The following is a 13,188-nucleotide window of genomic DNA, read 5'->3' on the forward strand; positions in this document are numbered from 1 at the left end:
CTTTGCTTCAGGGTATAAAATTTTCTTTTTTCCTCCTTTATCACCACGATCTTCTAACACAAACTTCTGACACAAAAAGCTAGTTGATACATTGGATAAAGCATCTAGATCTAGAGAAAGGAAAACTCAAGATCAAATCCACATGTAGATACTCTGAACAAATTATTTAAGGTCTATCTGTCTCATTTTCCTTATCTGTAAAATGGGGAAAATAATGGAACCTTCCTTCCATGTATGTTTACAGTATCAAGTAAAAAAAAAAAAAAAACACACACACACTTAACTCAGAGCCTGGCACATAGTAAATTCTATATAAATGTTAATTATTATTATTAGTTACAATTAAATTGCTACTATTCAGGCTATTCCTTTGTTTTAATTCAATTTATTTCTTTGTTCCTTCCCTATTTCTGTTGAGGGCACAATCATTTTTTCATTCAACCAGGGAGACAACTTTGGATTCATCCTCGACCCTCATTTCTCCCTAACACTCATATCTAATCAATTGCCAAGTCACATAACTCTCACATTAACTTCTATATCCAAGCTCTTTTCTCTACTCATTTAGACATCATCACAAGTTTTTGTAATGGTCTCCTCCCTGGCCTTCTTGATTCCTGTCACTTTCATCTTTAATCCATCCTTAACCAGTTGCCAAACTGATGTTCCTAAAACATAGAACTGACAATTTTGCTTTCCCACTTATAAATGTTCAATGACTTCCTACTGTCTCTAAGATAAAAAACAAAATTCTCAATTTGGCTTTTAAAGCCCTACACTTTGCAGCTGGTACCAAACTGGTATTCAAGGAAAGTGAAATACAAATTCCCTTCATTATAGCCTCAAATTGGAAACTAAGGGAGTGACCTTCCATTAGGAAATATCTCAACAAATTATGGTACATGAATGTAATGGAATATCATTCTACCAGAAGCAATATCAAAATTGACAATTTCAGGGGAAAGTGGGAAGACCTTTATGAATTTATGCAGAGTGAACAGAATCAGGAAAACAATTTATACAAGATTGATAATATTATATAGAAAAAAATTTTGAAAAATTTTAGAACTCTTATCAGGACAATGATCAACTACAGATCCTGGAGACTGAAGGTAAACATATTATCTACCTTCTGCCACAGTACTAAGGAGCTTAAAATGTGTTTTGAGGTATGGCCAATGTGAGACTTTGTTTTGTTATAGATTTATGAAGAGGATGTATATTTATAAAGAGTTTTTCTTTTCTTTTTTTTTTTTGTTTGTTGTTAAATGTTGAATGTAATATTGAAGTAAAATGCTATGAAAGTTCGATATATAATTTTTGTAAAAATGTTTTTAAAAGTAAAGTTCAACTTTTGTCAATATTTATCTAATTAAATATATAAGGAACATGATCATGTATTTGCTGGAATTGGGGGAAAAGAGTCACCCACATTTTTTAAGTCTTCTATATCCATCCTTTTTGATATATTTTAGACTATGATTATCCTCATGGAAGTAGGAATGGAGGGAAAAATCTAAGGAATCAAATGAAGATTTAGACAAAGATTCCAAGTGACAACAGGAGAAAAAAGTTCCAAAAGCAAATTTCAAGTACTCAAGGACTCTAACTATAATCTTAGCATGGCTGGCTAGGGTCTGCATCACAAAAAAGCTAAAGATAGTCCTCTAGGGTGATAAGCTAAAGAGCTAGTCAATTCTTGAGAGAAGTTCCATCACAGCCACGCACCAGAAGATGGCAGCAGAGAAATACAAATTCACATAGATTTCCATCAGATAGTAGTACAAGGACATCCCTAGGGGATATTGGTAGAGTACATTGTCTTGGCCATACATATTCCTGACCTCAAGTGTTACTTATAGATTTGTCACTCCACTTGTTTCATAGTCTTGTGCAGTGGTTCTTAAACTTTTGTTCTCAATATCTTTATCCTATTAAAAACGATTGAGGATCTGTCCAAAGAGTTTTTGTTTATGTGGATTATAGTTATAGATATTGATCATATTAAAAATAAAAACTAATTATGAATTTGTAGACTCTCTGAAAGGATTTCAGAGATTCTCAGGCTGCTCTGGACCATACTTTGAGAACCTTGTGGATCCATATAAATGTCTCCTGACCCCACGGATGGTACTGGGAGATTTTATGAGAATCCTTTGTGTACAGGAGAAATATTTTCCATGATTTATTTTCCTCTGCTTATTTAAGTAAGAATCATAATTCGAATTTATGTTTCCGCTGGTTTATCTGATAATAGAAACACATCAGTGGGGACCATGACTTATGGTTTTGAGAAAATGCCGACCCACAAATTACCTTGAACCTGAGAGCTTCCTGGGGTCTCATATGTGTGGGTAGAAAAAAAAAGAACTTACTTCACCTAATGATGAACCTGTGTGAGAAGTAAATGAATGTAAAAATAATCCAATTGGATTAAATTCTCTCTTCCATTTCTCCTGTTCCAGTCAACTTTACTCTCTGTGCAAATTTCCCAGTTAGCTATGTTCTGGGAGGCAGGCAACCTTTGTAAGCTTCTAATGATGTCTTTTCAGATACCTTGTGCAAACTTTATTTCTCTTTGTGAGCTACAAGCCAAAAAAGGTTATATGCTGCTTGTATAAAAGCCTAGAGGGTTATTTCCCATCTAGCTGTCTCCTTTGGTTGCTCCCTCCCTTCAGGCTGCCTTTTGTGCCTTGAGCCTGTCCACAGCTGTCAATATCAGTTTGCAGTGACTTTTAACCTTTGCTGTTTATTACAAAAACTCAGCTGGAAGCTGCTGAATACAAACCTACTTCTCAGCACAAAATTAAAAAAGAAAAGTCAGCCTGGAGACAAGGTGAGCGATTCAGAAAACTGGGACTGGATTGATGCGATGGATGGATTTCAGCATGCTATTGGGCACATCCCTTGTGACAGGCTGGTGCTAGGTGCCCTTGTCCCCACTCCCCCAACCATCACTTAGTTCTCCATTCCCAGCTCTATAGTACTTAGCTCCCTTCTCCAGGGACCAGAAACTTATTAAAATGCTTTCAACAGACGTTCAGATGAAATCTTTACACACATTTTACCCCCTTTCTACCCACCCCACCTCCACCCCAGCAGCCGGCTTTTGTATACTCTTAGTGTTGCTCAAGGTCATATCCTGGGCACTTAATGGTTCGTAGACTCTTAGGCTCAAAAGGGATCATCTGACCAGACCATCTCATTTTACAGATGAAAAAACTCAAGTCCCAGAAATTATTCATTTGAGGTCAATCTAGGATTCTGATTCTGACTTCCACTTCAGGGCTCTTTCCATGAATCCGTACCATTTTTGTTTAAAAATCTCAAAATAACAAACAAACCAATTCTTCCTTGAAGACCAAGGTAAAATGCTTCATAGAGAGTGGAATCTAAGAGACAGGGCTGTCTAGGATCACAGATTTTTAGTTGGAAAGGTCCTTTAAGGTCATGTAATTCAATCATTTATAGACAAAGAAACTGAGGCTCAGATAAATTAATTTGCTAAGGCAACACAAGGATTTCAGAGGTAGAATTTGGACCTACTACTCTGATTCCTAATCTTTTCACTGCTATCAAAAAAGCTACCAAAAGCCTTAGAAACTCATTGTATTTTTTTTTTTTAAGTTTTCAAAACATGCATGGACAATTCTTCAACATTAACCCTTTCAAAACCTTGTGTTCCAATTGTCCCCCTTTTCTCCCACTCCTTCACCTAGACAGTAAGTAGTCTAATATATGTTAAACATGGTAGAAATATGTTAAATTCATTATATGTATATAAATATTTAAACAATTATCTTGCCACACAAGAAAAATCAAATCAAACCAGAAAAAAATGAGAAACAAAGCAAAATGCAAGCGATCAATAACAAAAAGTGAAAATGCTATTTTATGAATGTTTTCCTTTAAAGAGAGAAAACAGTTAAAAAACATTTCCGTTTTATGCTTTACTAAAGCGAAATTTAGTTTACCTAGCAATATTTCCTTTTAGATTATATGATGACAATATTTTTTCTACCCAGAATTTTTTCAAAGAAACCAAAATTGGTTTTCTGGATTTATTTATGTTCTATTAGTACATATTTTGAAGTTTAAGAAATATCCTTCTCCTCATGACTTATATTTTATTTAGGTTTTTTTTTTTAACTGTCTATTTTCTAATATTACAAACATTTACTAGTTTACTTTTGCCTCTATTCCAAAATACTCTAAGCTAGAACAGATAAAGGATACTCATAACCTTCTCCCCAGAGTAATAGCATTTAAGATTAGTTCAACAAAACAAATGCTCTGTGACTTCATTTTTAATCTTGCATTCTCAATTAGTATGTTAATGAAGCATCCTTCTGCACCACACATCAAAGCCTTCTATGACAACTCTATTATCAGGATTTTATCTGATATGATAGAAAATTTATAACTCATATCTGTGGTGTGGCAGCTGAGAGCCCACAGGGTGTATGTCTCCAGCTGTGAAACACACTCAAACTGAAATTCAGGGATGGAAAAGCCTAGAAGCCTTCAAATGTCAATTTGTCAGGTTAAACTTAAAAAGAAAACTTTCCATTTTCAAAAGTTTATATCTATTTGGAGGAATAATGTTAACTAAGATATATTGAAGAATAAATATATTTATTTCTCTGATTTTTCTCTGATATTTAAAGATTTCCCAGGGATTCAAGGAACATCAGAGATCATCTAGTTCAATCTCATTTTACCAGTGAACAAACTGAGATCTTCACTTAGGAATATGCTAGTGAAGTTTTAACAACCAGGCTTGGAAAACAAAAGCATACATGTATATTTTTAAATTTATTCTGCATTATTAACATTTTATTGTATTTAGGCAATCTACAAAATCATAAATCAAGCCCTGACTTGTAGCAATTGTCAATTTCTGAGATGTAAAGCCTCATTCTGAAAATTTAACAACCAGAACTGAAAGCTGGTTAGAACTGGCTCCAGCACACCTCCTTTTCACCTCAGTGAAGGGACATGGAGTAGTCAAATAGGCAACAACCGGCAAAGCAAGTCTCTAAAGCTGTCAAATCCAACAATCTTTCCATCACAGTCACAACATTAAGCAGTACAATGCATATGTAAACAAATTAAGCAATGGCATATGTTTTTAGAATTATAAAGAGTACATAAAAACTACATGTATATTTACATAGTATGCTTGGAAAAACATACTCCTTTTCATAAACAAACTCCTTTTCATCTTCAAGCTCTTCTTCTTATGCTTCTTTTACCTCATGACCTTAAATTGAATTTTTTTCCCCTAGATGATCATAGATTTAGTGTTCATCAAGGTTTATGTTACAGAAGAGGAAACTGAGGTTCCTAGGAAAGTTAGTTAAGTGACTTGTTTAAAGTTACAAAACCAGTAAGTGTTAAAACTAGAAATTGCATTCCAGTTCACCTAATTGTGAAGATAGTAACTTTGTACTAGACCACCATATCCCTTCTCAATGCAGATAACTTGCTCCCTATACTTCAACTCCAGATTTGGAGAAAGAAGACACACATTTTAATCCCCTAACTCATGCAAACTCTTCAACATTCATGCATAGCCAGAGTAGCTTCTGAGCCTGTTTATATCTGGAAGCAAAACTATGACTAGTAGTCTTTGCTCCTCTCCTCCCCTCAGAGATTAATGTTGCTATTCAATCATTTCAGTCATGTCCGACTCTTTGTGACTTTATCTGGGGTTTTCTTGGCAAAGATACTGAAGTAATTTGCCATTTCCTTTTCCCTCATTTTACAGGTGAAGAAATTGAAGCAAAGAAGGTTAAGTGACTTGCCCAGGATCACACAGTTAGTGTCTCCAGTCAGATTCAAACATGGGAAGATGAATCTTCCTGATTCTAAGCCTAGTGATTTATCTACTGTCACTTCAGAAATTAGATTTCATTTAAAATGTATATAGGAGTCATCTGCCTAAACATTCAGGCAATTATAGTTTTTCTCCCCATCCTCAGTTCTATTTCTAGTTTCATTTTTCTTTCCATCCTCAGTTCTATTTCTAGTTTCATATACATAAAAGAAATTAAGAGTATCACAAACGTGTTTGCCTTATGAAAGTATAATGTTGTCATTCTCCCTCATCTTCTTGGCTCTAGGCAGGTATTGGTGCAGTGGATAGAGCACTAGGCCTTGAGTCAGAATATCCTAAATTCAAATCTCACTTCAGACACTTACTATCTGATATTTGTCCCGTCCAGCAGGACCTCGTAATTCATGGGGTGTCGAGGAGGACAACAAGACCTGTAAGAGAAACGGGCGAGAAGGAGGAGGGAGACTACATTGCAGTGGGAAAAAGTCTCATTTATTGAAAAAAGGAGCTTAGTTATATATGGTTTGACTGCCTGCATTTTCTAGATGGGGGGTTGCAATGTAAAGAGAAGAATGTCAGACCACAGGTGTGGCTGACATCCTGGGGCATACTCGTTATCTAGTTCCGGGGCGGAAATGGCCAATTTCCTGGGACACACTCATTATCTTGTCTCAGGAATTTAGGAGGTATTGTTTGTTCACAATAAGGTTTTAGCTAACCGTATCAGAGTTTACGCACAGGTAGTCACGTTCTTCTTGGCTCTTTGTTTCCTGTCTCCAACAATATTGGGCAAGTCTTTTAAACTGTTTGGCTCAGTTTCCTTAACTATAAAAATGGGGATAATAATAATAGCCACCTATTTCATTGTTATGAGGATTAAATGAGAAAATATTTATAAAAATAAAACAAAATACTTAGCACAACATCTGGCACAGAGTTATTATTGTTGTCTAGTTATTCAATTGTGTCCAGTTCTTTGTGACCCTGAGGGCCTTACTGTCCGTGGGGTTTTCTTGACAAAAATATAGTAGTTTGCCATTTCTTTGTCCATTGGATTAAGACAAACAGAGATTAAGTGACTTTCCCTGTTAGTAAATCACATAGCTATTAAATATCAAGTATTTCTGACTCTAGACTCAACACTGTGTTCACTTAACTACCTATCTGCTTCCTTGGCTCATAGTAGATGTTATATAAATGATTATTCCCTTCTCTTCCCCTCTAGATCTTAGAATACCTTAGATGAAAAAGAAATTTCTTTTCTCTGGAAGTGGAAATTCCTAACCTTAAAAATGTCACTGCATTTAAGGTAGAACACACTTGCATTTTTGTTGTTTAACAACTTGTACGATATTCAAAGGTTTAATACTAAAATGAAATATTTGGAATAGAATGCTGGCTCCCAAAGTCCAAATCCCCTGTGTTGTTGTTCAGTTATTTCTAACTCTTTATGACTTCTTTTAGGATTTTCTTGGCAAAGATACTGGAGTGGTTTGTCACTTTCCTGTCCAGCTTTGAGAAAACTGAGGCAAACAGGGTGAAGTGCCTTGGTCAGATTCATACAGCTATTAAGAATCTGGGGCCAGATTTGAACTCAGGAAGGTGAGTCTCATAACTCCAGGCTAAATACTCTATCTACTGTGTTTTTTAGCAGGCCCAGAAGTCCTTTAAAATAGCCTAAGGCAGCAAGAAATAAAGAAATTAATCAGAGGGAGGGAAAAGCAATTTTTCCAGGAGAGGATAAAGTGAGGAGAGAAATGAATAAGAGGAATGAGTGTTGCTTTTTCCCTCCTAGCTCTTACTGTATCAGAAATACAGATTTCACCTGTTCATCATTCTTGCTCAGATCATCCCTATCATCTTGGGGTTAGGAATCATCCTTCTGTTCATGCTGTCACAATCTTAAGCAAATCAAATGGTTCCTTTCAGTTGTTTCTGTGGTTAGCTCTGTTCTGGCTTCTTCTATAAGAAATGATTAGCTGACTGATTTAGAAAAACAAGGAAAAGCTTGAATCTATGAAGGAAGACGCTATCCACTTCCACAGAAAGAACTAACACGTACAAATATGCACAATATGGTCTTATATGTATATGTGTGTACATACATATCTATGTTTATAGATAAGTATGTAAATATACAAATGGTTGCTTTTGATTGTAGCTTTCTCTAAGGAATGTGGGGGGCAGAGGGGAAAAAATAAAATTAAAACAAAAGAAAACCTAGAAGGAAGGGCAAAAAAACCTGTGTTGCTTTGAAAACAATGTGTAGGATTTATTATATAGCTTTTTGTGAAATGGAAATTTATTGTTTTATATTCAATACTCTCATGTTTTGCTGAATATGTGAAAAATGTGTTTTTTTTTTCTTTTTCTCATTTTGTATTTAAGTTAAAAGTGAAATTTTAAAAAAAAATTAAAGAAGGAAAATCATTTTGGCAACTGAAAGGAGGATGAGTAGGAATAGTAGGTAGGGTGGCAGGTAGACCCCCAGCAGACTAGTGCAATAATCAAGGCATGAGGTTATAAGGGCTTAAATGAGTGTGAGTGATATTAGAAAAGATATGGACCATATTCAGGAGATGTTTGTAAAGGTGAAATTGGCAGGCTTTAGTAATATCTTGGATATGGGGATGAAAGATGATAAAGAGTTTGGGATGACTCCTAGATTGCAAGCCTGTGGGACTAGGAAGATGATGGTGTCCTCTATAAATAAGAGGGAAAGTGGTGGGGATAAGAGGAGATTTTTGGGGGAAGGAAGAGTTAAGTTTTGGACCTGTTTAGTTTAAAATGTCCATTGGACATCCAGTTTGAGATATATGAAAGGCAATAAGTTGGAGATGAGCTCAGCAGAGAGTTTGGGGCAGGATAGATAGATTTTGGAATGTAGCCTAAGAAGGAATTGTGAGGCAAACCTCCTTGTAAAAATTAACTCTACCACCTAGTAGTGTGCTGATAAATGTTTAACAGCTGCCTCCCCAGAGAAGCAAAAAGATATTCATGATACACATTTTGAAGTCTAAACAATCAATAAAACAATAGATCAAGCGGTGATTTGTGGCATTTGTCAGTTTGTAAGGTGTGAATGCTTCTTATATCATTTCAACTGTCTTCTCATTTTCTTATATTTTTCAACTTTTTATTTTGTTCTAATTATTTCTTGTTGTCACATGGAGTTATTGATTTTTGTTTGAGTTTTCCTATCAGGATTCTGCTTCATATTATCAAAGTTTCCTAGCCTGTATCCTTGGTGGTTTCTCTGGAAGAACTCTTCTTCTGGTTGCCATCGTTTTTGACATATTTTTGTAAAATCCTGAGTTAAATGTGAAGCTCGTTGGTTTTTCTCTAAGGATTTCTTGATTACTTTTCAGTTTGGTGCTCTTTTTATATGATCGCTGGAGTTTAAAGCAGGAGAATTGAGCTTCTACATGATCTTCATAACCACCCTCTTTAAGGCATTAAGTGGTCCCAAAACAGTGCCATTAAAAATTATTTCTACATACTGGATTGCAAACTCCTTGAGGGCAATCACTCATCTTTTTTTCCTCCAGCAGCTAGCACAATACTTTGAAAATAGTGGGTACTAGATGTTACAAATGTTACCAAATATAATCCAATAACTGTCTTTGAACAAGAAATTTAGGGTTAAGACATTTATTATTTGTATTGACTTGAGGAAGTCATGCATAATTATTTTTCCTCAATTTTTTCACTTGAAAATAGGGATAATATCTGCCCTCATAAGTTTATTGTAAAGATCAAATTATATATGATCATTTAGTAATAGAGCTTTAGAAATGACCATATATCTTTGTCATTGTCTGTCTAACTGTCAGAATGGCAGGGATGATGGGTACAATGTTAGAAGGTTGTTTCTTGTACATAAATGGCATTTTACTCCCTTTCTCATTGTCAAAAAAAAAACTACTCAAATGATTTTTTTAATACTAGCTCAAATGATGCCATGGTTATGATTATTCTATGGTTCAATAAAGGCCAAAAAAGATTAACCTTTAATGTATCATGTTCTTGGTTCTAGAAAACAGGGGAAAATGTGGAAGTTTATTGTTTTCTAAAGAAATTTTCTGAGGTTACTAAGGACTTGGTAATTACCTCAGCAAGAGTAATTCAGAAAATATGATGAGACATTAAGAACTGGGTGTAATTCACCACAGCTAAAAATTTGAAATCAAAGAAGGCCCCTATGGAATATGTTATCATGATGCATAAATCTTTAAGAGCTGGATGAGTCCACAGCCTCACTATGACTGGACCAGATGGGTGAAAAAGCCCTAGAATATTCATGGAAGGGGAAGAGGGACAGAGGAAGGCAAGGAAGCTAGATTGGTGATTGTCTGGAAGAAACTGAAGATCTGAATATTCATCTATACTTAACTCTAAAATTGAGGTTTGCTAGAGATGCCTTCCAAAATGAGATGTCTTTCCAATTTCCAATCATGGGGAAAAGAAAATAGGACCAAATTTATTCACTTCTATTAATTATTTATGGAAATCACTTTCTTGATTTCACTAAAATAAATGAATTGAATTAGAACTGAAAGGGCCTGAAGGAATTTATTCCTAAAAAGATAGACATTTAATCGTATTGCTCCCTTGTTTAAAAAGTTGTGATGACTCCCTATTGCCTCTAGCATAAAATTCAAAAATCTTCTGTTTGGCATTTAAAGTCCTTCACAATCTTGTTACAAGCTGCTATTGTTGAGTTGTTTCAGCCTTGGCTGTCTGAAAGAAAGAGAGAGAGAGAGAGAAAGAGAGAGAGAGAGAGAGAGAGAGAGAGAGAGAGAGAGAGAGAGAGAAGAGGAAAGAAGGGAGGGAAAGAAATGACCCTGACTTACTTTATCACTCCTTATCTTTTCTTTTCCCTTTACCTCACAGATAAATGTTTGAACTAGACTGATGTGATCATATACATATACAGGTATATTTCTTTTAAAATGTATATTTATAATCATAATAAAGACTGACTGGTGTGCTAATAATGCTAAAAATGAAGGGCTTCTTTCACAGACTTTGGCATTGTATGTATAATTGTGTGACTCAGGCATATAGGATATGTTGGAGTCAGTTTTATATTGATTCAGAAAAGCTGATTGTTAAATTTTCAGTGTATTTATGCCTCAGAAATGAATAAATGCTATTAATCAGAGCTTGATGTTTTGAAGTTTTTATTATTATTATTTATTATTATCGAGAAATAATAATTAAGAAAGTGATTAAACATAAATGTGTGTCAAACTTTTCAAAGAGCTGATTGTTAGACATTTCTTAGGGCACCCCTGCCCTGGTTTTGTTTTCTGGATCAGGGAGCAGAGATGGCAGATTCCTGAGGATTTAATATTTTTTATTCTAAAATGGAACTATTTAAGTCTTTTCTTTTTTGCTAATCTGGACAATTTATACATATACATACATACATATATATATATATTAAAGCTTTTTTATTTTTCAGAACAGTGGACGATTCTTCAACATTAGCCCTTGCAAAACCCTGTCTTACAATTTTTCCCCTTCCCCCATGCCCTCCCCTAGATGTTAAGTACTCAAATATATGTTAAAAATGGCAGAAATATATGTTAAATGCACTATACATATACATATTTATACAATTATCATGCTGCATAAGAAAAAAAGAGAAGCAAAATAAAATGCAAACAAACAACAACAAAAAGAGTGAAAATGCTATGTTATGAACCACACTCAGTTCTCTCAGTCCTCTCTCTGGGGGTAGATGGCTCTTATTATCACTAAACAATTGGAACTGGCTTGAATCTTCTCATCATTGAAGAGAGCCACATCCATCAGAATACTGATCTCCTGATTCTGCTCATTTCACTTAACATCAGTTCATGTATGTCTTTCCAGGTCTTTCTGAAATCATCTTAAGATCATTTCTTAAGAACAATAATATCCCATAACATTCATATACCACAACTTATTCAGCCATTCTTCAATTGATGTGCAATAGTTTCCAGTTTCTTGTCACAACTAAAAGGGCTGCCACAAACATTTTTGTGCATGTATCCCTAACCCTCATTTAAGATCTCTTTGGGATATAAGATATATACACTACTTTTTGAACATAGTTCCAAATCACTCTCCAGAATGGTTGGATCCATTCACAGTTCCACTAACACTATATTGGTGTCCCACTTTTCCTACATCTCTTCCAACATTTGTCATTATTTTTTCCTGTCATCTTAGCCAATCTGACAAGTGTGTAGTGGTATCTCTGAGTTGTCTTAATTTGCATTTCTCTGATCAATAGTGATTTAGAGCACCTTTTCATATGACATTTCTTCACTTAAATTGTCTGTTCATAACTTTTGACTATTTATCAATTGGAGAATGGTTTGAATTCTTATAAATTTGAGTCAATTCTCCATATATTTTAGAAATAAGACCTTTATCAGAACCTTTGAATGTAAAAACATTTTCCCAATTTATTGCTTTTCTTCTAATTTTGTCTGCATTTGTTTTGTTTGTACAAATCCTTTTAAATTTAATATAATCAAAATTATCTATTTTATGATCAATAATGATCTCCAGTTCTTCTTTAGTCACAAATTCCTTCCTCCTCCACAGATCTGAGAGGTAAACTGTCCTATGTTCTTCTAATTTGTTTATAATATTCTTTTTTTAAATTTTATTAAAGCTTTTTATTTGCAAAACATATTGCATGGGTAATTTTTCAACATTGACCCTTGCAAAACTTTCTGTTCCAAATTTTCCCTCCTTCCTCTTCCTCTCTTCCCCGGGAGGTAGTCCAATTTGGCAAGTAGTCCCAATACATGTTAAATATGTTAAAATATATGTTAAATTCAATATATGTATACATATTTATACAGTTATCTTGCTGCACAGGAAAAATAGGATCAAGAAGGAAAAAAAAATCTGAGAAAGAAAACAAAATGCAAACAAACATCTACAAAAAGAGTGAAAATGCTATGTTGTGGTCTACACTCAGTTCCTACAGTCCTTTCTCTGGGCGTATATGACTCTCTTCATCATTGAACATTTGGAAGAGGTTTGAATCATCTCACTGTTGAGGAGAGCCATGTCCATCAGAATTGATCATTGTATAGTCTTGTTGTTGTCATGTATAATGAATGATCTCCTGGTTCTGTTCATTTCATTTAGAATCAGTTCTACAATGTTATTCTTTATATCTAGATCATGAATCCATTTCGACCTTATCTTGATATATGGTGTTAGGTGTGGGTCAATATCTAGTTTCTGACATACTAGTTTCCAATTTTCCCAGCAATTGTCAAATAGTGAATTCTTATCCCAAAAGCTAGGGTGGCTATTGTTATTGACTATTTTGTCCTGTG

This window comes from Antechinus flavipes, chromosome 1, assembly GCF_016432865.1.
Source record: "Antechinus flavipes isolate AdamAnt ecotype Samford, QLD, Australia chromosome 1, AdamAnt_v2, whole genome shotgun sequence".
Lineage (NCBI taxonomy): Eukaryota > Metazoa > Chordata > Mammalia > Dasyuromorphia > Dasyuridae > Antechinus > Antechinus flavipes.